This window comes from Atractosteus spatula, unplaced genomic scaffold, assembly GCF_055471065.1.
Source record: "Atractosteus spatula isolate fAtrSpa1 unplaced genomic scaffold, fAtrSpa1.hap1 Scaffold_165, whole genome shotgun sequence".
NCBI classification, from domain to species: domain Eukaryota; kingdom Metazoa; phylum Chordata; class Actinopteri; order Semionotiformes; family Lepisosteidae; genus Atractosteus; species Atractosteus spatula.
In genome coordinates, this window is record NW_028296725.1 from 39449 (window position 1) to 66871 (window position 27423).

At 40.2% G+C, this 27423-nt stretch overlaps 4 non-coding genes across 4 annotated transcripts; all 4 read left to right on the forward strand.

The window, feature by feature from the left end:
- The first annotated feature begins 1244 nt into the window (after window positions 1–1244).
- trnas-gcu (transfer RNA serine (anticodon GCU)) lies at window positions 1245–1326 on the forward strand. The gene has a single exon. It is a non-coding gene; the product is annotated as a tRNA-Ser (tRNA).
- A 5618-nt stretch (window positions 1327–6944) lies between these two features.
- Window positions 6945–7016, forward strand: trnat-cgu (transfer RNA threonine (anticodon CGU)). The gene has a single exon. It is a non-coding gene; the product is annotated as a tRNA-Thr (tRNA).
- Window positions 7017–19361: 12345 nt separating this feature from the next.
- On the forward strand, window positions 19362–19443 carry trnas-gcu (transfer RNA serine (anticodon GCU)). Its single transcript has one exon. It is a non-coding gene; the product is annotated as a tRNA-Ser (tRNA).
- A 5965-nt stretch (window positions 19444–25408) lies between these two features.
- Window positions 25409–25490, forward strand: trnal-aag (transfer RNA leucine (anticodon AAG)). The gene has a single exon. It is a non-coding gene; the product is annotated as a tRNA-Leu (tRNA).
- Window positions 25491–27423: the final 1933 nt, after the last annotated feature.

Below are 27423 nucleotides of genomic sequence, written 5' to 3' on the forward strand. Positions count from 1 at the left end.
CCCGCACTATCAAACTCCCAGCCTCTCTCACTCTCTCCTCACCTCTCACCTATGATCTGAACCTCACAGTGCCTTCTTTCTTACCAAAAACCCAAACACACATTGAAAATCTGCCTCTACCATACATGTCAAAAGCTCACTCCCCATCATTTCTATCCCTTTATTTCATTCTTTTGATGCATGTTTTTGCACATAACCTGTTACCTTTTTGTTATTTTGCACACTGCCTATTGTTGTTTTTTGCACATCGGCTGTTGTCTCTGTCTTTCTTTTGTTATACAATTGTATTGTTGTTGTGTTTTTTTCGTTGTACCCAGTGGGCAAAAGACGTATAATATACGTCTATTAAACGCATACCTTAAACGTCTAAATGTGGTCCGCAATTCGTCTAGAATGAAATTCTAATATACGTCTATTGTTATACGTCAATTATACGTCTATGATTAGATGTTCATTATACGTAAATGGTTAGAGTTCTATTATACGGATAAATTTAGAAGACAATTATACATATATGGTAGGAGTTCCGGATAACTTTAGAGGTCTATTATACGGATAACTTTAGAGGTCTATTATACATCAAAGATAGGTTTTACAGGTGTAGAAACTAGTAAATCAACCCAATGATTTGGTTTAGAAATTTATTCTGAAAATACACATTCACACCTGAAAAATATGTATTTCAAATTATACATTGTATACAATCAATCAACAATCAACATACTTGTACATACTTTTGGTGAACAAAAAAATTTGCTTGCATTTCATCTTTCGCAAGCTATATGATTTAAAAAAAACAAGTTGTTCTGCAAAGGAAATTAATAAACGCATAAAACCAAATCAAGACCTCTTTGAGTGTCCCAAATTACATGTTCTGTAAAACAAGACAGGAAAAAAAGGTACCGCTGGCATTCGGATCCAGGATCTCCTCTTTATGAAACAGGTGTTTTAACCAGCTTTACCACAGCACCGGCAGAACACTATTCTTATACAGGTGGGTACCCACCCTCAAACCTTTGTTCTCCCGCTACTTTACCTTTGCCTACTGTCCTGTCTCTCTCACACATGAAGAAGACTCCACGGCCGAAACATTGTGTTCTCTTTCTTCTTTTTTTCAGCATGGAATAAACCTATTACCTATTCTTATACAGCCGCTTGGACACACCGCTCTGAGACATCTGAGGTCGATGTGCGCTGAGCCTGGTCGCCGAGCAAAATCATGCCCAAGGGGAAGTGGCTTGCGAGACGAGGTGGCCGAGTGGTTAAGGCGATGGACTGCTAATCCATTGTGCTTTGCACGCGTGGGTTCGAATCCCACCCTCGTCGGTTTATGTCTTCGACTTGTGATCCGTTTCTAAGTTGGACTTGCTATCTTTATTTACTGTAGTAGAGTAGTAATATTTCTAGCGTTGGCTGAATATGGCTTACAGCAGTAGCTGACAGATATAGTCTCTTAATAGGTTAAATTTATGCTTTGTACTGCTTTCACCTGACATTAATAGTAGTCCTGATGAACGATTTAGGGACATGGCGCATCTTGAAAATGTTCTTGTTAATTTCAGTTTGGAAAAAATGCACTCACCAGAAGCAGAAACTGGTCCTATCTGCAAAATGCGCAATGCAATAGCACTGTCTTGCTATGAGTCCTTACCTGTTACAGGAGGCGTTGTAGGACTTTTTTAGCTCAGAAAAAGCTATCAATTCATCTTACATTTCTACTCCATCAATATTAGCAATGTTATCTTTACTAAGCTCTAAATATAGCTCTAAATAAATGCAAATTTTAAAATACATTTTAAAATAAATGCTATTCCATATATTGTAACTTTGTGGTATTTAGAATTTTTATCTGAGGATGCAACGGAAAGTATTATACAAATGTGAAAGAGGCTTGTATTTTAATACAATTTTCGATCAAAAGAAAACCAAAATCCGTATGATATTACCATCAATATCCCTCGATATTGACGTTCAGTTGAAAGATTTGAAGAAACTCTCAAAGAAGCAACTGCAGTTGGAGAGATTTGATTTGAACTGATGTTCGCAGCTCAATAATCCATTCGTCCTCGAAAGAAGCAAAGGTTAGTATGTTTTGAGTGTCAACATGATCCTCTTCTCAATCCAAACGAAAGGTTTTATGTGATCCTGATCCCACTAGAAAAAGAGTCAATTTCCGCCAGCACTGATATCCCTTTAAATGTTTTATAAGAACTTTGGACGTTTATAGAGTAGAAGCCTGGTCCATTTCTTCTACTAAACGAGACTATGGGAGTGGGTATTTTGATGTCGAACTGGGATTTAAATAAAGAGGAACACTACACTACATTGGGCAACGCGTGTGACAAAACGTTTATTTTCTGACCTCTCGATAGCTCACTTGCTAGCTCTTAAGATTGTTGAAAAAGCAGCGAGTATTTCTTATGTCCCTGGTTTGAATCCAATTCAAAGGATGGTGTTTTCTTGTTCCTTAATCAAAAAGGGAAAATTGCGAATTTCTCTTTCACTTTGATGTTCACCCGAAAGCTCAGTATACAAAGAAGTAGAGGCTCCTGTTCTGAATAATCCTCAAGTCTGATTGTTTTGCTTAGACCTTTAAAATGTACACTGTTGACTGTTTGCGCTTCCTAACACAATTAAAAACCCGCCGACAAACTTACCGATCGGGAGCTTAGTTCAGTGATAGCGCGCACTTAAGACGCTCCGTTTTCTATCGCCGGCATTTTTGTATTCTCTTTCAACGCGATATCTTTTATTCTTCGTGTGTGAATTTCAGGGAGACTCATAAACCCTTTGTCTGTTTTAAAGATACATTATTTTAAACCAGACATAATGAAAGACGTAGTAACTAGACACATGTACAAAACACATGAATAGTAGCGGCTCTGAACTCAATGTGGTGCTGGATGGGAATGCAATACAAACGCCAATGGCACAATGGATAACGTGTCTGATTACGGATCAGAAGACTTTAGGTTTCTACTCCTTACTGGTTAGTGAAAAAGCTTTTAAACCACGCTATTCAACACTGACATCGTAGTGTGTGCGGTCCTACACAACCTTCCCAGTGGGCAAAAGACGTATAATATACGTCTATTAAACGCATACCTTAGACGTCTAAATGTGGTCTGCAATTCGTCTAGAATGAAATTCTAAGATACGTCTAAAGTTATACGTCAATTATACGTCTATGTTTAGACGTTCATTATACATAAATGGTTGGAGTTCTATTATACGGATAAATTTAGAGGACTATTATACATATATGGTTGGAGTTCCGGATAACTTTAGAGGACTATTATACGTATATGGTTAGAGGTCTATTATACGGATAACTTTAGACGTCTATTATACGTATATGGTTAGAGGTCTATTATACGGATAACTTTAGACGTCTATTATACGTATATGGTAAGAGGTCTATTATACGGATAACATTAGAGGTCTATGATACGTATATAGGTAGAGGTCTATTATACATCAAAGATAGGTTTTATAGGTGTAGAAACTAGTAAACCAAGCCAATGATTAGGTTTAGAAATGTATTCTGAAAATACACATTCACACCTGAAACATATGTATTTCAAATTATACATTGTATACAATCAATCAACAATCAACATATGGGCAATAATCATAAAAAACACAACTAGTCTTAAACTTCAGCTACAAATTCTGGTAACATGGCAATATACAGTATAGTAATGACAAACACAAACTAATTACATTAACACACTAACTCAAAACCACATTTTGATTCAAATATACATTTTAAAATGTACAACTTCTATATTTCCAAGAAAAAAAATATTACAATGCAATGCAAATATTACAAATATTTGCAATGTATTTGCAAACCCTGTCTAATTGTCCTAACAGTTAGAACCAAAAACCTATTATTTTCAGTGTCCAGATCTCCTGGCCCCCTGCCTTGCATATGCATTTTTCAAGTAACACATTGCGTGCTCCTTTATTTCTTTTTCTGTCGATGTAGGGTGGGACTTCAGCACCGCAGCTAGGAGAAAATTATATAATATTACTTCCCAAATAAATGATGATTAATATCTTCTTTAGTATAATCTAAAAAATGAACGGTTTACTAAGCTCAAAGCTGAAATAAATGTATAAAATTTGGCTTGCATCATAGCAGTTGAGCAATAAAGTCTGTCCTAATTAAAGAGTACCCAAAGTTTGAAAGTACAACATAGAATAAGAATAGAGAAACGGCAAAACGATTTTGTGTCATCTTCCCCATTCACACTATTTTTATGTGCCATTTTTTGCTTATTCACGTACTATTTTAATCAAAATAATATTAAGAAAGATCTGTATGTATTCAGATACTATTATTATTGTTCATACTTACTCGTCAAAAGAGGATTGCTGAGATATTTGCGGATATACTTCTACGTTTGAAAAACGTGTCCAAAATGGTGACCAACGAATATTAGCAATGCATTGTGGTATATAACCGGAAAATATGCTGGGTTCGATATTTTCTCAACGTATGCGTTTATTAATGTTGTCGATATTATGGTTGAAATTTAACATTGATAATACATCGCGGCTATGTGCCCCCTGCTATGAGCTGATGTGCAATTTTAACGCATGCAGTTAGTAAGGATCGGTCACTGTTGTATGGTATTATATATAATGACATTATGGAATAGGATTGGGAACAGGCCTGGCGTCACGGGGGGAGGGAGGAATGTCGCCCCTTCAGTTTTGGGCAAAAAGATTTACCTAACTTAATTTGCGTCCTAAAAAAATAGTTGTACTTTGTCAATGGTCAGACGACACTAAATGACACGAACAGTCACTCAGTCTGTTTGATGGGCAGGAGGGCTATCCGTCCAGGAACTGCACATATCAGTGTTGTTATTGAGTGTCAACATCACGATCCTGTTTGCTCATGTGGACCGATTCCTTGCAGTAGTTTATCATTATACTTAAAATCGTTATATAACTAGGACTAGTTATAGCAGTCTGTGCTTTCTGTTGGTTTTACAACATTTTTTTCTTAACGATTCAGAACGTCCATGTAGCTGCAAAAATGAACGCTTATGGTACTTTTCGCTCCAGGCAATACAAACCGTGAGAGTGACGAAAAATGTGAAACTGAACTTCATCGCAAATACCAGATTGCTAGTCGTTATCTTCTATCATGAAGCACTAACCAATGGCATAGCTACGAGATTTCATTTGGGTAGCTGCACCGTACAGCTCCGTTTCAACCGAAATATCACCCCCCCTCAGAATTTCAGACGCCCCCCTACAGATTTTTCCCTGGGCACCAGCTCTGATGGGGGACGGGGTGTCCAGGAAATGGTATCAACTTTTCTCAAGAAAATAAAAATAGAAACTCTATAGGCACTCAAACATTTTACTGTTTTTTTTCGGGCAGGTGGCAAGACCCCCTCAGCAAAACCCTTGTATGCCAAGCTGTGGGCATTGATTCGTCGAATATACGTATATTTACGGCGAAAATACGGCTATACGTATATATACGTCGCCTCGACGTATAATCAACGTCGAATTGCAACTGTAAAATCGACGACATGAATAAACGCATATATAACGTCGAAAACACATCTAACACAGTGCCTGAGGCTTTTTACTGTATGTATCGTGTCGCAGTAATTAATTTACACGTGTATAATAAATATAGTAAATATAATAAATTAATTACTGCGAAAATAATTTACTTCGTACACTGTGCAGAGTGCCGTATACTCTTAGTTGCGGCACACACGATACATACAGTAAAAAGCCTCAGGCACTGTGTTAGATGTGTTTTCGACGTTATATATGCGTTTATTCATGTCGTCGATTTTACGGTTGCAATTCGACGTTGATTATACGTCGAGGCGACGTATATATACGTATAGCCGTATTTTCGCCGTAAATATACGTATATTCGACGAATCAATGCCCACTGGGTATGGCAGCCGCGCCGAGAAGCTTTGCTTATGCCCATCTTTTTCCACCGCTTCTACTGAACCTCGGAGCTGCAGGAGGAAGGGCTGACTTTAGAAAGAGCTCTTAAAGTCGCTAGAATTCATGAAGCAGCTCAAGCAGAATCAAGAATGCTTTCTGACCACAGTGACAAAGTGACACTGAACGGGGTGCTCGCTCAAACTTTACAAACAAAAGCCGAGCAGCAGGACGCAGTCATGCTAGAGATATAGAAGAACAGGGGACGGCTGACATTACATGTTGACAACGCACAAAGCAGATGAATGCGGAGCGTGAACAGCAAAATGTCTACACTGTAAGAAAACAGGACATTATGCACACGTCTGCAGAACATCACGTCCGAGTTTAAGGAGAGCAACATCAGAGATTGGAAGCTAAGGAGTTTCAGGTCTGTGTTTTTATTCTAGGTTCAAGAAAGTCTGAATACCTTTGCAAGAAGTATTTCAGAATCCCAGTCAAATCCAGTACGAATGCCGCATAGATCTGCATTGTACAATTAGTATACTGTTTGTCCGTTGAATCAAACACGCCTTATGAAGCATTTCTAAAACAGGAGAGATCGTTAGGGAATGCGTCTTCCTGTAAAAATAAAATGACTTCAAGGGTACTATAAGCAGAGGTGTGAAAGCCTGCTCTACTGAAGAACTATAGCCAGAGATGCCAAAGAGGTCGAGATTTCACCACGTGAGAGAAAGCATCTCAGAAAAAGAAGTTGCGGTCGTTTCCACGCGTTATAAAACCACTAGGTCAAACAACAAGAGCTGAAGAGCCGCTGTTGAGAGTAACGCGGCCAAGCGCTCTAAGGAGCTGGCTTAAACCTCCAGTCTCTTCAGGAGCATCTGTTGGAGTCGCACTGCTACAGCGTATCTCCTTGTTAAGTATCCCTTTTATTGTTGTTGCTGCCTCCAGGCGATGTAAACCAGATTCAGAAAAAAAATAATTTGAACAACATTATTCCTATGTTGTTTGAAGGCGCGGTGGCCAAGTGGTAAGGCGTCGGTCTCGTAAACCGAAAATCGTGGGTTCAAACCCCACCTGTGCCTGTTTCATTTGTCACTGCTTTCCTTTAGTTTCAAAGTCTTCAAAAAACTCGCAATGTAGGAGTCTGAATAGTAAGAGAGCGTAACTGTCGCCAGTGATTAGTATTCTTGCATATCCTGCCTTGTTTTTTAGTCGACAAAGCTTGTTTCTCTTCACACCCATCTTCCGAATGATCACCTCAGCATTGGGAAGGAACGTGCGCTTGGTACAGCCCCCCACTCCATGGTCTGATCACAAACAGATCGGGTGAGCTGTCAGTCCAGGTTGGAAGTAACGTTCGAAAGCACTAAAAATCTGACTTAGGAACGAGAAGACCGTGTTTTTTTAAACGAGTAAACGATAAAATAATAGTGCAGGTGGGTAGCTGCGTCAGCATGCGTATATACTGCCTGCAAGACTATGTCAAGTTCAAGTTCAAGTTTATTGTCATTATACTTATACACAGGTATATGGTATAACGAAATGCTATTTAGCTAGCTCTCGGACATAAGTAGTACAAAGAAAAAAACACAACAACACAACAACAATACAATTGTATTACAAAAGAAAGACAGAGACAACAGCCGATGTGCAAAAAACAACAACAGGCAGTGTGCAAAACAACAAAAAGGTAACAGGTTATGTGCAAAAACATGCATCAAAAGAATGAAATAAAGGGATAGAAATTATGGGGAGTGAGCTTTTGACATGTATGGTAGAGGTAGATTTTCAATGTGTGTTTGGGTTTTTGGTAAGAAAGAAGGCACTGTGAGGTTCAGATCATAGGTGAGAGTGAGAGAGGCTAGGAGTTTAATAGTTTGATAGTGCGGGGGTAAAAACTGTTTCTGAGTCTGGTAGTCCGGACCCGAATGCTCCGGTACCGTTTTCCATGTCATGCTAAACGCCACAAATTTTGTTCGTCCAGTCGTATCAATCGTCCTAAAGTTACGGAAAATCGGATGCAACTGGTGCAATCAGCACCCATTTCTTCAGGATAGTCGAGCGTTTTAAAACAGCAAATTCACAGATTCGTGTCTTTTAAGCTTTGTGTTTCGCTCTCCAAATAGAGGCACGGGTTCAAATCCCACTCCCGACAGTCAGGCGTTTTACCCTGTCTTTTTTACCTGCCTTTACACTGTTTCAGTCTTGTTGTGCTCGCTGACAATCACAGTACGAGGAAAACGGAGAAACTACTTAGCAAAAACATAACGGACAGAAAAAAGCTTCGTAAACACGTGAATGTGATTAGCAGCAGTAAGGTATGCATTCAAATGTTTAAGGCTGATTTATAAAAGCAGCAGAAGAAAGGTGCAGCCTTTGTGAGAATTCGCGGGTTTTTATGCTGCTTGGACTTCTTTCAAGTCTATGAAGTGATCCCCGTTTTATTTTCATTTTCAAACTTCAGAACCGAATAACAAAAAGGTTTCATGTGTGACAGCATTCTGTTGCAAATACCGTTTCCACGATGTATTCAGCGACGGGAATGAAATATTTTAGTGCTGGCTCAAATGCGAGGAATTTCAGAAAAAACAACTCTTGCAGTAAACGACAAATTTAAAGCGTGTAGTCAGCATGAACAGAACAACGCAATGCTCTGTAAAAACGATCTGAAGCCGCAATTACTCTTTTATCTCGGGCAGTTCATTCCGATACGATGTTTCCGCAGAATAAATGAAATGCCGAACTCCAAACATGTTGTTGCCATTATTGTTACTCCTGCTGCTGTAGTTTTAAGCTTTAATCAGTGGGTATGTAATGTTGTAAAGGGGCTGGACTACTTTGTTCAGTCCAAATTCCATTATGTGAATTTATGCTTTTTTAATATAAGCATTAACAATACAATGCGTGCTCAAAAACCATTACTTATTAGCTAAAGAAGCGGCAGTGTTTTGACAAAATGTGGTATTCGAACAGTAAATGCTGAAGTGTTTAATACTTGCTTGTGAGCAGATCTCCCTCGATTTAGACAAACTCTTGTTTGGCCGATTATTTCAGATCAAAATCTGAATCAAGTGGAAAGAAAGCTGAATTACGTAAAGGTCATATAAGGCACTGGGTATCACTGTTACGCCATCAGGTCCTGCTAGGAGGATTGGGGGGATCAAATTGACACAGAGGGACCCAATGTGGGGGCTGAACCCACAGTTCTGAGATTAAGAGATTCATGCTCTATTGACTGCGCCTGTATAACTCTTGTGCTACAGCAGTAATGTTTCTGGGTGTGGATGGACATGACATAATAGGCTGACAACAGGAACACGTGGCCCACAGGCAGTGACAGTATCGCTATCACATTTGGCTGCAGTATATTGTGTTGAGAGCAGCAATAACTTTCCTGCAGAGATGGGAGTGCCTTTAATACAGCTCTTTCAATCGGACAGAGTAACAGGAACGGACCAAAAGTTTCTGCTGTGGATCCATCTCCACGTGGGGGAAAGAGACAGTAAAATAGCGATGAAGAAACAGAAAGAATTGTGCTCTCTGCAAAGTAGGAAAGAGGTGGTCAGACACATAAAACAGCTTGGTGATAATTTACAGCGACAGTTTTATGTTATTTAGTACAAGGATTTCTCTTCATGTGACTTAAGATGTGTAATTTGTATGTTGGTTGTATGAGAACAGTTTCTTCTAAAGTCCTGTCAATTGACAGTGGAGAGCTAGCTGGTGCACATCTTCAAGAAGATTCTCTTTAAGGCGATTACAAGTTTCTCGAACAAATCTGTTTCATATTTTTAAAATAATTTAGCTAATGAGCAACGAGAGTATAAATGAATTCTCCCACCCTCCATTCAAAGATAAAACTCCATGTGCGATTCTAAGTTTCCTTGGAGCTACTGACGTTCGTCATTATTGGACATTCCCGGTGATATTGACTAAGGAGCTCAATTTTTACGTGTTGTAGTTCAACATGTACAAAATATTCGTATCCCCTGCAAATATCGGCAAGGTCAGTGATATTCTCAACAATGTGTGCCATTGCAATTCGTGCAATTCGTGCCATACTTTTTCCCAATGTATTCTGACATGCCAAGATCAGAGGGTCATATTTAAAAAAACTGGTGCATTAAAATGTTTTGTACTTCAGGATTTTGATAGTCTGTTACATTGTCTTTCACACGTCGGTGTCAGAACTGTGAGACATTTTCATAATTGGGGGGGAAGGCCGTAGCAATAAGCAGAAAGTACAATCACCTTTTCCCAGTGTAAGTCCGTGTTATGGTGAGTTTTCAAAATTGGTTTGCGATTTTCTGAAATATATTGCATACAAAAATATGATTTGAACAGTCGCTATTTATTTGGATATTTCCTTTCACTGAGGATGTCTGCAGTATTCCAGCCGTATTAGTACTGATCGAAGAGAGCCATCTACAGGCGAAAGGCGACATAACATCACAGCAGCAGCATTTAAGGTGGAACGAAAAACGCGAAGAAGCTGGCGAATAAGAAGCCAACTTCAGCCTCGTAGCAGACCCTGGGAGGCACGCTCAAAATAATCATCTTTCCCAGTACTTCAGAGTCATATTTAAAGCGCTTTACTGCAATTTTATGTGACGCAGCTCCCTACTTAAATTACTATCAGCTGTGTACTGTAATATGATCTGACTCCACGCTTGTGTTTCTCGGGAGACAGCAGAAATATTGAGGATTTGCGGCTACAGAAAATAATGTGAACTTTACAGGCAAAAGTAAGGTTACGTTAAAGAAACAAAAACTTATTGTCACCCTTTTCAACTTGATTATTTAAGACATTTGTTCGGAATAGTATATCTTCTCGTGTCTGTGGCTGTTGTCCTACAATAACGGTGGTGAAATAGCAGGAATGTGCAGAAAGAATCGGAGATAGAACAGAAGACTCATCTAGTCGATAGTAAGGTTGTGTAGGACCTCACACACGTCGATGTCAGTGTTGAGTAGTGTGGTTTAAATCTTCTTCACGAACCAGAAAGGAGTAGAAACCTAAAGTCTTCTGATCTGTAATCAGACACGTTATCCATTGTGCCATTGGCGTTTGCATCGCGTTCCCATACAGCACCACATTCAGTTCAGAGCCGCTACTATTCATGTGTTTTGTACGTGTATCTTATTACTACGTCTTTCATTACGTCTGGTTTAAAATAATGTATCTTTAAAACAGACAAAGGGTTTATGAGTCTCCCTGAAATTCACACACGAAGAATAAAAGATATCGCGTTTAAAAAGAATACAGAGATGCCGGCGATAGAAAACGGAGCGTCTTAAGTGCGCGCTATCACTGAACTAAACTCCCGATCGGTAAGTTTGTCGGCGGCTTTTTAATTGTGTTAGGAAGAGCAAACAGTCCACAGTGTACATTTTAAAGGTCTAAGCAAAACAATCAGACGTGAGGATTATTCAGAACAGGAGCCTCTACTTCTTTGTATACTGAGTTTTCGGGTGAATGTCAAAGTGAAAGACAAATTCGCAATTTTCCCTTTTTGAATAAGGAACAAGAAAACACCATCCTTCAAACTGGATTCAGACCTGGGACATAAGAAATACTCGCTGCTTTTTCTACAGTCTTAAGAGCTAGCAACTGAGCTATCGAGGGGTCAGAAAATAAACGTTTTGTCACACGCGTAGCCCAAGTGTAGTGTAGTGTAGTGTTCCTCTTTATTTAAATCCCAGTTCGACATCAAAATACTCACTCCCATAGTCTCGTTTAGTAGAAGAAATGGACCAGGCTTCTACTGTATAAACTTCCAGAGTTCTTATAAAACATTTGAAGGGATATCAGTGCAGCAGGAAATTAACTCTTTTTCTAGTGGGATCAGGATCACATAAAACCTTTCGTTTGAATTGAGAAGAGGATCATGGTGACACTCAAAACATACTAACCTTTGCTTCTTTCGAGGACGAATGGATTATTGAGCTGCGAACATCGGTTCAAATCCAATCTCTCCAACTGCAGTTGCTTCTTTGAGAGTTTCTTCAAATCTTTCAACTGAACGTCAATATCGAGGGATATTGACGGTAAAATCTTACGGATTTTGGTTTTCTTTTGATCGAAATTGTATTAAAATTCGAGCCTCTTTCACAGTTGTATAATACTTTCCCCTGCATCCTCAGATAAAAATTCTAAATACCACAAAGTTACAATATATGGAATAGCAATTATTTTTAAATGTTTTTTAAAATTTGCATTTATTTAGAGCTACATTTAGTGCTAGGTAAAGATAACATTGTTTATATTGATGGGATATAAATGTACGATGAATTTATGAGCTAAAAGGTGTACGCAGGTGCCTTTTGCGTACTTTAATCAAAGACAATAAATAACTTTCACTCAGACGTTGATCAGAAGCTCAATAAATGACGAAGCAGAGGCTCCTGTTCCGAATTCCCCTCACGTCTGATGGTCGTGTTCTGATCAAGATCAATCTAAATTGGTACAAGGGATTTTAACAAATCTGGTCTTTAAGTTCAGGGACTGCTCTGTCTGCTTTGTAATTCAAAAATAGATACAAATGTCAAGTTTTTTATAGATAATGTGTTGTCTGTTTTCAAAAGTTAGGTACTTAATTGACTTTATGATTTGGTTTTGATTTTGAATCGTTATATTATTAAGTTTGTGCTTTCTCTGTTTTTATCGTATTGTGAAGTTATTTTTTAAACAAACGCTTACAAAGGCAAACAGGGCACACAGTACAAGCTACTGTGCACTTTTGGGAGTATACCAGGTTCGATATAAAATCACAAAAATGTAAAAGGAGAAAATACCCCAGACTGCGTGTAAAGCCCTCCTTGAGGTATGCTTTCAAAATAGCTGCACCAGGCACTTGGACACAGATAAACACAGGGATTTAAAATTCAGGAATATGAATGGTCAATTGCTTACAGTTGGTTTTTTTACGTTTCGTATTTAGCGATTTGTGTATAAATCTTTTAAAAATTCATTAAAATGCTAACAATATGTAAAATAAAAGCAACAGCACCGTTAAATGCCGGGGAGACGGGCAGTTTTTTTTTTTACAATCAGATTCCAATCTCTAATGCTGTGTGTGAGAGCTGTGTGTGAAAGCTTACTGTACATAACTTTCCTTTTCTCACATTTTCTGACAACTATTTTTTCTGACCAAAGGGGCACCCTGTCAAGATGTGAGTCGCTCTTGAATCAGAGCTGGGTGACACGGGCTTCTGTTCTGATATGGTTGTACGAGAAGCAGGAGGAATCACTTCACTCGTATGAAGCATGAGCTGAATCAGGAGTGAGACATTTCGTGTGTTTGTGCATATGTCAACGCCTGACCTACATCGTAAAACTAAAACTAAATTAAAAACTAACATTAAGTTGTCAGAGACATTCATTTATATACAAACATTACTTGTTTCTTTGCAGATATGCATGCTGAAGTAGCTACCCACCTGAATATATTAAACGTTTCATCTATACAATCAACATAGTGTTCTCCTGAATAACTACTCAAAAGAAGCCGCAGCTCAGGTGTTAGAGAGATTTGAAATCAGATCGATGGATTTAGAGTCCAGACTGCTAACCGACAGCTGACACAGGTCTTTTACAGAACTGTTTTGATTTTTTCTACTTTGTCCCCGTGACGTCATTGTCCTGCTCGCAGCCGAGCCCGACACACGGTACCATCTGGTTTCTGTCGCTGGGCGCTCACCCTGCGGTCCATGTGGGTCCTCATGCCCCAGTATAATGACGGGGACACTAAACTGTAAACAGGTGCCGTCCATTGGCTGAGAAGTAAAACTGAGGTCCTGACTCTCTCTGGCCTTTAAAAATCCCAGGTCGTCTCTTGAAAGAGTAGGGGTGTAACCCCGGCATCCTGGCCCAATTTTCCATTGGCCCTTACCAGTCATGACCTCCTAATAATCCCCATCTATGAACTGGCTTCATTACTCTGCTCTCCTCCCCACTGATTGTTGATGTGTGGTGAGCATTTTGGCACAGTATGGCTGCTGTTGCATCATCCAGGTGGGGCTGCACATTGGTGGGGGTAGTGGGATTCCCCATTACCTGTAAAGCGCTTTGAGTGGAGTGTCCAGAAAAGCGCTATATAAGTTTAAGCGATAATAATAATAATAATTATTATTATGTAAATTGCAATAAAAATAGAATATTTGTTTCAAAATCGATTAATGTAAAAACTGATAAAGCTAATGCTTTTTTCAGGGCTATATCTACTTTTAAAAAAAAAAGAGAAGTCTGTTGCAATTGTGAAATTTGGAGAAGATGCACCAGCGGGTGCCTTCACATCTCCAGCTTCAGTCTCGCCTGTAGCTGGGAGAAGGTTAAAAGCACACAAGTGATCTGTAGACGATGTTCGGGGAAGAGATAATTCTGTTTTCAGCACAGGGAGTGAGAATGATAAAAACACAGAAAGCACAAAGTTAATAATACAACGATACAAAATCAATACCAAATCATAAAGCCAATTAAGTAGCTATCCTTTGAAAACAGAGAACACCTTTATATCTACAAAAAACTTGACATTTGCATTACAAAATGTATTTTTGAATTACAAAGCAGACAGAGAAGTCCCTTAATTCATAGATCAGATCTTGGCCAAAACAAGACAATCAGATGGGAGCTGAATTTGGAACAGGAGCCTCTGCTTCGTCGTTTATTGAGCTTTTGATCAACGACTGAATTAAACAGATTCACTATTTTAACTCTTTGATTAAAATACACAAAAGGCACCTTCCTTCAAGCTGGAGTCAAACCAACGACCTAAGGATTCCCAAGTGTTTCCATTACAGTTTCCTACTCTACCAACTGAGCTATCGAAGGGATACCAGGAGCTGCACTCTGACACATACTGCCCAATGTAGTGAAATGTTCCAGATGAGTAAAATCCCAGATCGACATTGTTTCCAACTCGTTTCCTTAGTCTTTTTTACCTTGAATTTAAGCCACAAACCAGGATTCTACCGTATAAACTTCCGGGGATATTAAAACATGTTTGATGGGGCATCAATCATTCCAGGCGGAAATTGACTCCTTTTTTTTTCTTGGGGGAAATGAGGAACAAAACTAAATGTCATTCTGTGCTTCTTAGAAGCATTATCACAGCTAATGCATGTAATGCCTTTAGTATGTGAAGGTGAGAGTTCAGTTATGCCAGGGAGTGAAGAGAACTGAAATTTAGAAAATTCATATTTAAATAGATTGCAAATCTTCAAAGTGTTCTGTCACTGCAAAATTATTACAGGGGTCTACCAGCTGCGATACGTGCTTGTTTTGGGACTATTTCCAATAAGTATCGCATTAGTAATTGTGTGTCCTTACTGGTATCTTTTAAACTGTGAGGGACATTCGGTTATATAGTCATAATCCGATTTTAACGTGTCCTGCATTTTAATTTACTGAACAGATAAATTGAAACGTTCTGATTCAGAGCCCCTGCAGTTCGTGCTAATTAGAACCACAACAATGCTCCCGTGTCCTGAGCACCACACTGAGCACACGTTCAGCTGGACTCTGACTTTGTTCAGCACGACTTCTTGTTGCAGTTGAGCTCAGAGCTAGAGATGATCTCCATATTCTACCGCACTAAGTAGTTCGAAAGTTAGTACACAGTACACACTTTTAAGTGGAGTCAGGTTGTTAAAAAATTAAACCAGCGCCCTGTCACAGAAAAGTACCCCGGTCTCCCCCGCAGCAAACGTAGGCACTCAGCACTGTACTAAAGAGGAGCGCTTATTCGCAGCTGAGCGTGAGCTCTGTTTACAGTCAGCAGACATTTCCTCATTTCCAATGACGTTTTCGCCTGCTCTCAGCTTTTTAAAGACGGTCATAAACGCTCATGAAGTAATTCATGTCAGTTTGAAGTCTGTTTCTGTTGTCTCGGCTCTTGATGAAGAAAAGCCGTGCCGTGATTTTTTTTCCCACTTAAGGCTTCTATCGTTTCTACTCTAACGAGAAAAGCTTTTCATCAGAAGTGTGATTTGAACATACGTCTCCAGGAGAAACTGCACTGGCTGTAAACTCCAGAGACTCCCTCTCTGAAGAAGTTTCCGTCACCCTGCAAGAGAGAAGGTCCATCATTCACTGAGGCAACCACTGAGACAATTAACATTGAACACGTGAAATGCGAGATGCTTTCTACCTAGGGATTTTATCGTTTCTACGTTGTCAGAAGTGGGGTTTAAACAAAAGTCTCCAGGAAAAGCTGCAACCTAAACGCAACGCCTTAGACCACCAACCATCCAACCTGTGTCTCTTATACGGAATTATATTTTATTTCTTTCTACTTGTTGAAAAGAAAAAAAGTGAAATCATGTAATGAGAAAAATGTCTTTTTTCATGGGAAAAACAAGTACGAGCAAGTTTAGAGCAGCGCTCAATAAAAACGATCAGAAACCGAAAGCGCTTCTTATGCGGATCAGTATATTCCGATGCCGGTGGTTCTGCAGAAGAAATAAGAGTAGCCGAACTCCAAGCACTGTGTTGCCATTACGGCTACTCTGGCTGCAGCTGCTTTAAGATCTACTCAGCGAGCACAGAAAGTTGAAGGAGGTCAGACTGGTTTGCGCTGTCTAAATAACAGTGTGTGAATTTAAATAAGACTATTTACAATGTAATACATGCTCCAAAAGTACTGCACTGGCTGCTATTTGAAACGCCTTCATAAATGACGCGTAATAGAGATTGATGCAGCTGGCTTTTATGCTTCACAATACATTGCAATCAGGAAAGTATACTGTATTGTAATCAGGAAAATAAATCAATTATTAATATGCAATACAACGTCTGTTCTTAAAAATGATAGCTGTTTTACACTGACGTCGCTCTTTATGAGATAATCCAGATTGTGAAGACGACTGCACCCTAGCAGATCAAAATATAACACAATGGCTGTAAAGCACACTCTGAATCGATCCGAAAATTTGATTTCCTCGATCCGTTTAGGCTACAACAGGCAACTTGGCGCTTCTCCAGCAAACCATTTCTCAGTTTTGTGAATGACTTGTGCTTCCAGCACACCAACTTCTGTAGCTTGTCTGGATGGCCGAGTGGTCTGATGCGCCAGTTTTAAGGGCTCATGTTTTTCCATTGCTTGGGTGTTTTGGTCTCTGAATAGAGGCGTGGGTTCAAATCCCACTTCTGACAGCTACCGTCTTTTCCCTGCCTTGCGTTTTTCCTGTCTTCTTGTGCTTGCTGACAACGACAGGAAGAGGAAAACGGAGAAACCGGCTTGGGGGCACATGATGGTCAGGGAAGTACTTCTTGAACACTTATGTGATTAGCAGAAAGTCAAATAGGCTTCGATGTCTGCCTTAAGAACTGTTTGGGCTGCCTGTAATCGAGGAAAGATTAACTGCAAAGTATGCATTCAAATGTGAAAGACCGAAATAGAAAACCAGAAGAAGACTTATTAAAAGAAACATTGTTTTCCTTGCGGTTTATCCTGTATTTCACTGGCTGGAGACGCTGTGTCCGGGCTCAGCGGTTATATAAGAAAAGACACAGGCGGGGTTCATGGTTTTGTGCTCCCCCTGCGGAATGCGCGTCTCTTCTCTCCTTTAATACCTTCATACACTCCTCTCAAACCACAGCAAATTCCCAGAATATTTCGGTTTTACCTATTTCACAGGTAGTGGGTCTTCCTTTCCGAGATCACAGGTAGAAACAATAAATACGCTGAAAACAGGAAGGTATTCCTGATCGTAGGCGAAGATGTGCAAAAATAAATTTCCTAAAATCCAACAAGGTCCAGTCACGTTCAGGTACTATTCTGATGTAGATGAATATTTTTGGCACAGCTGTTACAACAAACAGGCAAATAAACTTTTTTTATTATTTCATTCGAGCTTTTTTTGAAAATGTTTTTTTCCATTCACTAAATAATACAAAACACAAACCCACCATAAACGTCTGACCATTGATATTCCTGAATTATAAGCTCGTACACACGTACCGCGAAATTCGTGTAAGAGTCACAGCTGGGAGGCAGTTCAACGAATATGATGCCTTTCAGAGGCCGAGTATTAGACACGCGTTATCGTGCGGAGCTTATTCTTCCTCTACCGCAGTCTTTGCCTCGGGCCACCCCTCTTGGCACATTAGCACTTTTAATTTTCGATTTTCTGTATAGAACACCGAATATCTTGAGGAAGTCTGTCAAGCAAAGACTGCTGGATAATTGAGGTGCAAACGTTGGTTCAAAATCAACATCCTCTGCTATTGCCGTTGATTCTTTGAGAGTTTCTTCAAGTTCTTCATCTGACCTTCAATATCGAGGGATATTGAGCATAATACCGTACTATTTGTAGCTTTCTTTTGATCGCCTGTTTTATTAAAATGCCAGCCTATTTTACAGTTATTTAGATATTTGGCAAGGTGTAATAGCCCCCCTCGCATCCTCAGCTAAAATATTTTAAAAGTACAACAAAATTACATTATATTGAACAGCGTTTATGTTAACATTTCTATTCAAATTAAAGTAAATATACGAAAATATTAAAATACAACTTCGGCGATCTGTCGTTTTTGCTTGTCAAGTTCTCAAACAATTTTGCTATGTATTTTAAATTACTTTAGCTGAAGATGCAACGGGAGCATAAGTGAATTCTCCCGCCACCCACTGGAACCTATAATTCCATGGGTGAATACTAACTGCTTGGAAATTGCCAATGTCCGTAATTATTGGAAATTGCCGGTAATGTTGACTCTGGTACTCAATTGTTTACTACTGCAAATATCAAAATAGTTCAGGTTTTGCGGAACAATTAAATTTTTGCGGCGATGATGTTTACTATAGGAAGAAGTGCGTCCCTGGGTGGGATCAAAAAACCCACCTTGGAGTTAATAGCCAAACACGCTAACAGGTTGCACCACAGAAATGCTTACACCTTGCTTTTTTTCATTTACATACTTTTGGTGAACAAAAAAATTCGCTCGCATTTCATCTTTCGCAAGCTATATGATTTTAAAAAAAGCAAGTTGTTCTGCAAAGGAAATGAATAAACGCATTAAACCAAATCAAGACCTCTTTGAGTGTCCCAAATTACATGTTCTGTAAAACAAGACAGGAAAAAAGGTACCGCTGGAATTCGGATCCAGGATCTCCTCTTTATGAAATAAGTGCTTTCACCAGCTTTACCACAGCGCCGGCAGAACACTATTCTTATACAGGTGGGTACCCACCCTCAAACCTTTGTTCTCCCGCTACTTTACCTTTGCCTACTGCCCTGTCTCTCTCACACCTGAAGAAGGCTCCACGGCCGAAACGTTGTTGTCTCTTTCTTCTTTTTTCCAGCATGGAATAAACCTATTACCTATTCTTATACAGCCGCTTGGACACACCGCTCTGAGACATCTGAGGTCGATGTGCGCTGAGCCTGGTCGCCGACCAAAATCATGCCCAAGGGTAGATAGCTTTCGTGACGAGGTGGCCGAGTGGTTAAGGCGATGGACTGCTAATCCATTGTGCTCTGCACGCGTGGGTTCGAATCCCATTCTCGTCGGTTTATGTCTTCGACTTGTGATCCGTTTCTAAGTCTGACTTGCTTTCTTTAGCTACTGTAGTAGAGCAGTAATATTTCTAGCGTTGGCTGAACATGGCTTACAGCAGTAGCTGACAGATATAGTCTCTTAATAGGTTAAATTTATGCTTTGTACTGCTTTCACCTGATATTAATAGTAGTCCTGATGAACGATTTAGGGACATGGCGCATCTTGAAAATGTTCTTGTTAATTTCAGTTTGGAAAAAATGCACTCACCAGAAGCAGAAACTGGTCGTATCTGCAAAATGCGCAATGCAATAGCAATGTCTTGCTATGAGTCCTTACCTGTTACAGGAGGCGTTGTAGGACTTTTTAGCTCAGAAAAAGCTATCAATTCATCTTACATTTCTACTCCATCAATATTAGCAATGTTATCTTTACTAAGCTCTAAATATAGCTCTAATTAAATGCAAATTTTAAAATACATTTTAAAATAAATGCTATTCCATATATTGTAACTTTGTGGTATTTAGAATTTTTATCTGAGGATGCAAGGGAAAGTATTATACAAATGTGAAAGAGGCTTGTATTTTAATACAATTTTCGATCAAAAGAAAACCAAAATCCGTATGATATTACCGTCAATATCCCTTGATATCAACGTTCAGTTGAAAGATTTGAAGAAACTCTCAGACAAGCAACTGCAGTAGCAGAGAGTTTTGATTTGAACCGATGCTTGCAGCTCAATACTCCATTCGTCCTTGAAAGAAGCAAAGACAGGGATGTTTTGAGTGTCTCCATGATCCTCTTCTCAAGCCAAAAGAATGGTTTTATATGATCCTGATCCCACTAGAAAAAGGGTCAATTTCCGCCAGCACTGATGTCCCTTCAAACGTTTTACGTTAAGAACTCTGGACGTTTATACAGTGGAAGCCTGGTCCATTTCTTCTTCTGAACGAGACTATGGGAGTGAGTATTTTGATGTCGAACTGGGATTTAAATAAAGAGGAACACTAAACTACATTGGGCTACACGTGTGACAAAGCATTTGCTGTTCGACCTCTCGATAGCTCAGTTACTAGATCTTAAGACTGTAAACAAAAACAGTGGGCATTTCTTATGTCCCTGGTTTGAATCCAGCTCGAAGGATGGTGTTTTCTTGTTCCTTAATCAAAAAGTGAAAATTGCGAATTTGTCTTTCACTTTGATGTTCACCCGAAAGCTCAGTATACAAAGAAGTAGAGGCTCCTGTTCTGAATAATCCTCACGTCTGACTGTTTTGCTTAGACCTTTAAAATGTACACTGTGGACTGTTTGCTCTTCCTAACACAATTAAAAAGCCGCCGACAAACTTACCGATCGGGAGTTTAGTTCAGTGATAGCGCGCACTTAAGACGCTCCGTTTTCTATCGCCGGCATCTCTGTATTCTTTTTAAACGCGATATCTTTTATTCTTCGTGTGTGAATTTCAGGGAGACTCATAAACTCTTTGTCTGTTTTAAAGATACATTATTTTAAACCAGACATAATGAAAGACGTAGTAACTAGACACACGTACAAAACACATGAATAGTAGCGGCTCTGAACTGAATGTGGTGCTGTATGGGAACGCGATGCAAACGCCAATGGCACACTGGATAACGTGTCTGATTACGGATCAGAAGACTTTAGGTTTCTACTCCTTCCTGGTTCGTGAAGAAGCTTTTAAACCACGCTACTCAACACTGACATCGTAGTGTGTGCGGTCCTACACAACCTTACTATCGACTGGATGAGTCTTCTGTTCAATCTCCGATTCTTTCCGCACATTCCTGCTATTTCACCACCGTTATTGTAGGATAACAGCCAAAGACACGAGAAGATATACTATTCCGAACAAATGTCTTAAAAAATCACGTTAAAAAGGGTGACAATAAGTTTTTGTTTCTTTAACGTAACCTTACTTTAGCCTGTAAAGTTCACATTATTTTCTGTAGCCGCAAATCCCCAATATTTCTGCTGTCTCCCGAGAAACACAAGCGTGGAGTCAAATCATATTAAATAACACAACACATCTATTAATTTAACACCCAGATGTGACAGAACACATGTAAGACTTACACACAGCTTTTAATATGCTATAGTGAATTTGCAAGTGTCCTGGGGAGGGAAGAGAACTGATATTAAGGAAATACATATTTAAAGGGGATGTAACTGAATAATTTTTTAGCATTATTTATTGTGTTTTGACTCTATACTTGTGTTTCTCAGGAGACAGCAGAAATATTGATGTTTACATTTATTTTCACATTCCCGGTGATATTGACTTAGGTACTCAACTATTTACTCGTAGTTTGACTCGTGTCAAAAGTTGAAAATCTCTGCAAACATCAAGATGGCTAAGGACGTGGAAAGAAACTCAATCACATTTAGAGAAGGTAATGTTTAGATCGGATTAATTCGAAGTGTGTCTCTGCGTGCGTTTGATCTACCAACGTTGTGTTTAACTGAAGGACACCCTGAGTGTGGCATAGAAACTAACACATGTCGTATTTTTTCTACATTCACAGATTTTTGGCTAAAGTAAAAACAAATCGTTGTCATTTTCTTGCCAGCTGGCAGTAATTCTTTTGCATTGATAAGAAAGATGAGCACTTTATCTTTCGCAATGTGTGGATTTCTTGAAAAATAAGCTGTGCCAAAAAGGAAATGAACACTTCTTTTAAACATAATGCAGAAGCATGTTGTCTATATCAATAAACGGTGCGAGAAGACAGGAAGAAAGGCACCGCTGGGATTTGAACCCAGGATTTCCTGTTTATTAGACAGGAGCTTTAACCAACTAAGCCACAACGAGGGCGAAGCAGTACCCTTTTACAGCCAATTGCACACACTGCTCTGTCACATCTTCGTTCGGTGTGCGGTGAGCCTTCTCGCTGAGCATGTTGAGAAAGGATGTGAAATGGCTTTTATCCGGCAATTTCATTACCAAGGAGCTCAATATGCTTTTGATGATCTACAGGGTGTCCAGTGCAACACAGGCGATGGACTGCTAGGATTTGGAGCCAGGATTTCCCGTTAGCTAGACAGGTACTTTAACCAACTAAGCCACGGCGCCGTCAGAATTCTCCTCTTTTACTGCCACTTGGACACACCGCTCTGAGACACCTGCGTTCAGTAAGCGCTGAGTCGGCTGGCTGAGCACGTTCCCTCCTTTACATTCAATAGGAGTCCCGACACGAAGAGAAATGGCTTTTATTGTGCACTTTTCATGTCCAATGCGCTTGACATCTCCCAAGGGCGACAGAGTTCATTTACGACACTTTTCCTTTCTTTCTTTCTTCTTTCTGTACTCTTTGATGAAACAAAACGAGAAATCATGTAAGGGAAAATGTCTTTTTTCATGGAGAAAACATGCACCAGGAAATGTTGTGTTTAGAAGAAGTGAGTTAACATGAAAAGTGACCTAATTTACCGGAGCAAATGCTCACCTAGCAAGATCTGCTTTACTACTAGAGAGAAGTAGAGTGAAAGACGTGATCATTTCACGCCGTTGTGGAACAAAACTCTTTTTTCTTGGAATTCTAAATCAATTAGAAATTCAGAGCGACACATAAAGGCTTTGTCTGCTTAAAAGTGATGATTTTTTAAAACTGATAAAAATGTAGAAAACACGTTTCTCACGTAGAAATTTAAGATGGGGGTGGGGTATTACTAGTAGCGGCGCTGAACTCACCATGGTGCAATTGAGTTACGTGACGGGCTAGTGGTTTAATGGATAACGCGTCTGATTTCGGTTTATAAGATTGTCGATTCGACTTCTACCGGGGTTGTGTGATTTAAATCAGGCTCCTCAGAAATATATGTCCGTTATGTAAATGAACCGCACCTGAAAGCAAACGTTGGGTCTGGGTTCCTTTCTTTCCTGCATGAAATAGCAAATCGTTACAAAAAAAACACCAACTAATGTCCAATAGTTAGTCATTTAAGTAAACATGAATATACTGTAAGGTCTTGGTACATGGGAGTGGATTTCAACCACAATTAAAAAAGGGCAAATTATAATTACAGGCTTCAGACACTTTTTCATACAAAAGTGACCAAACACTCCCTAACTTTCAGGTTTGCTTGAACCTGTAACAAAAAAGCGGTCTGAAACTTCCATTCTCTGATGTCACTTTCTCTAAAGTCAGACGTGATGTTTCGCAGACGTGCAGTGTGCCTTTTCTCTTGTCGTGTTCAAGATGAAACGCTGCATAAGCTCCTGACTGCGTGTTCTGTACTGTTCTGTTATTTCGTTCAGATTACCTATGTGGTGTACAGATAAAACTGAACAGCGTGGTGTAATTTCCGGGTTGGGCACCAGCAGCACCTGCAAACCCATCAGCTGACCTTGACGTGATTTGAACACGCAATCTTCTGAGCTGGAGTCAGACGCACTATCGTTGCGCCACGAAGTCACTCGCTATACATGCTTTTAATTCCCTCAAAGAGAAAAATCAGCGTCCCTGAAAAATATATATTTTTTTCATTCTCTCCTGTGTGGAGCGCCTCCGAGGGTCTCTTCTTCCCAGACCACAGATTATTCTTCCCGCCAGGCTCTCTCACAGAGACCAGACACACCGTCTCCACTAATGTGTTTACTACATCTATAGATCTGACCCCCTACAGCCCCGATATTCCTGGACAGGATATTTACCACCCTTTTATCATGAACTTCTCAACTTGACCTCTCCCAGGAGAAGCACAATTAACACAGAATCCTCTCTCCATTTAGTTGAGATCACCTTTGTGTCAGTGCAAATGTTTGTGAGCTGTCAATTAAATTTTAATATTGGTTGTACTGGTGTGCTGCTTGTCTGTGAAAAATTAATCTTCTGCTTCTTCATGCCGAATCATCTGCAAAGGTCGAGTTTATTCAATGTTTGCGCACAGCACTCCATCAGGAATATTTTGTCCTAGTTCAATAAGGACTTACTGCACGCATTCACAAACCTCACAAACCGATAAAACTGGTTTGCTGGTTAAAAGATTTGATTAAATGTGAAAAAAGGTCTGATTGTGAAAAGATCAAAATGTTAGTGAAAAAATCAGTAACATGAGGAAAAACAAACTGTGGGAGCCCCATGACTCCCCATGTCATGCTGTATTTCTCTCTCATTCTACTGGGAGTGGTGCCGTCGCTTCTGGATAAAGACTCTCAGTAGTCATTCCAGACAGGTCAGGTATGACTGTGCTTTGCCACAAGAACCTCAGAGATTGTAAGCTGGGTAGTTTCAGATCACTATTTTATTAAAGGTTCAAGCAAACCCGAATACCTTTGCAAGAGACATTTCAGAATCCCAGTCAAATCCAGTATGATTGCTGGATCCTTCGAATTCGACTGAACTATAGCACAGATCTGCAGTCCACCATTAGAATACTGTGGGTGTGTTGTATAAGCCATACCACCCAAAATAGTTCTAAAACAGGAGATGCATTCTCGTTTAGGAATGTGGTATAAAGTGAAATGGTCTGGGAAGAGTCCTACGTTTGAACAGTTCAAAATAGACGTAAAGGGGTATTTACGGACTCTTTCGAAATGTAAGAACAAGCTGTGCGGACCTTATCTTTATTTACCTTGTGTAATCGTTTTTCATAAAGTGTAATTGTATTATAGCATGTGCCCCTGATGATTTTCTTGATACGTTATATGTGCTTTTGTTTGTATTGTATGTAGTTTTGTTGTTCAAATAAAACGTAAAAGACACAACTTTCCAGATGCGGCTGCTGTAAAAATAAAATGACATCAAGGGTGCTGTACGCAGAGGTCTGAAACCTGCTCCACAGAAGATCTTTATCCAGAGGTGTTAAAGAAGTCGAGATCTCGCCATGAGAGGGGAAGCATCTCAGAAAAAGCAGGTGCAGTCGGTTCCACGGTCATAACGCCACTAAGTCGGGCGACAAGAGCAAAACCCACCCGGCTTCCTCCCGGCAAGTAATGAGACAAAGAGACAGCGCACAGCGGGTAGTGTGGCCGAGCGGTCTAAGGCGCTGGATTAAGGCTCCAGTCTCTTCGGGGGCGTGGGTTCAAATCCCACCGCTGCCAGGTGCTTCTGTCGAGACCCCCTTTCAGCTGACTTCAGACGAAAGGGAGGGAACTGCTTTTTGGCAGTCTCTCGAGAAACTAAGCAAAGTGTTTAAAGATACTTTCTCAGCTTGACATCAAGGCACAAAACAAAAACCTTCTTGCGTCCTCTCAACCCAAAAGCGCTTTGCCACTTTTTGCGTTATGCAGGGAACGACGTCTGCCCAGATCACTTTTGTGTCAATGCAAATCGTAGTGTGCCCTCCGTTTTAATGTTGGCTGTGCTGGCGTGCTGCTTCTGTCTGTGAAACTTGAATGTTCTGCTTCTTCACACCGAATCGTTGGCGGGGGTTGAGCTTGTTAAATCTTTGCGCATAGCGCTCCTTTGGAAGTACTTTGTCCAAGTTCAAAAGCGATCGTGGGATTTACTTCATGCGTTCAAAAAGCATGCCTCGCACGACAGATTTAAATGGGGAATGGAGCCTGCTTCTTGCTGTTTTTCCTGTGGTTGCAGTTACAAAGTTGATCGTGCTTTCACATTCTGTTAACAGTATTCACTGGCTGAGCTTTATCAGTTGGTTCGTAAAGGAATCTCTGCTTCGGTTCCAGAAAAGTCATCTGTAGTGTGTTTTTTTCTGTGCCCATGGCAGTCTTTTAAAGCTGGTAGTAATGGCGGCAAAGTTAATTTTTTATCCTCTTTAAAAGAATAAGGACGGGCTGGGGCGAGCTCCATTTACCACTCTTTCAGCTAACCGCGGAACTCGCGAACTGATTACACTGCAGAGCCACAGGTGCCTCGCTTTTCTCCATTCTCTGGGTTAGGGTGAAAAAAAAAACTTTGCTGGTATTAGCTGGCCTGCTCGGAGTACCTCTTCTTCACTGATAAGCAAGATTTGTGTTTCATCTTTCGCAAGCTGTATAGATTTCTTTCAAAACAAGTTGTTCCAGAAAGGAAACGAACACTTGCATTCACCTGAATTAAAAGGCATGGGATTTGCCCGTAAGGATAAATTCTGTACAGTAAGACAGGAAGAAAGGCACCGCTGGGAAACGGACCCAGGATCTCCTGTTTACTAGACAGGCGCTTTAGCCAACTAAGCCACAGTGCCGGCAAAGGGCTGTCCTTTGACAGCCACTTGGACACGTCTCAACTGCTCTGAGACATCTGCGTTCGGTGTGCACCGAGCCTGCTCGCCTTGCAAGTTGCCTCATTTACATGCGATAGCTCCAGCACTAAGAGAAAGGAAGAGAAATGGCTTTTATCTGGCACTTTTCATGTGAGAGGATCTCAATCTGCTTTCCGTGTACAAGAGGATGTCCAACTCATGTAGCTAAAGACGTAGACGACAGTGCTCCACTGAAATCTTGATCTCACAACCCTCGGCATGACTCCGCTGTGTTCTGCGTTAGACAAAGGGGGGAAAAGACTTCTTTCATCACACGTTTTGCACTGTTTACGGTGTTTGCAGTGCTCTTTCTTAAATGAAAACCAGGAATCGGCACCATATGAGGTGAGACTAGATAATATTGGAACAAGTAGCCTCGCCATTCCATGCGTGACGTGAGCAAAGTGTAATTCCTGTCTTTATAGTGTGCTTGTTAGAGACTTAGCTGGCACCCAGAGCGCTTTAAATCCGGGAGTCAGCAGCCCAAGACAAGAGAGCTTCCTTCGTCTATGTTTTTTGCGTGAAGGGGGGAAACCATGTGTGTGCTGAAAACGATCTTAGTATCGAAGTGCCGTCCCACATAACCGATCCGAACAATCTGCTTTACAGAGGAGCACTGCCGGAGCTTATCGTTGGCAAACTGAAGACCAGGCCGACCTCTTCTGTGACTCTTGAACACTGAATCTCAAGGTTGTGAATTCAAGCTCCACGCTGGCGGGAAATTCCATAGGTAATGATCACATTTTCTTCCATGCTAATCAAAAGAAATATTAAGAAACTTTTCCCGA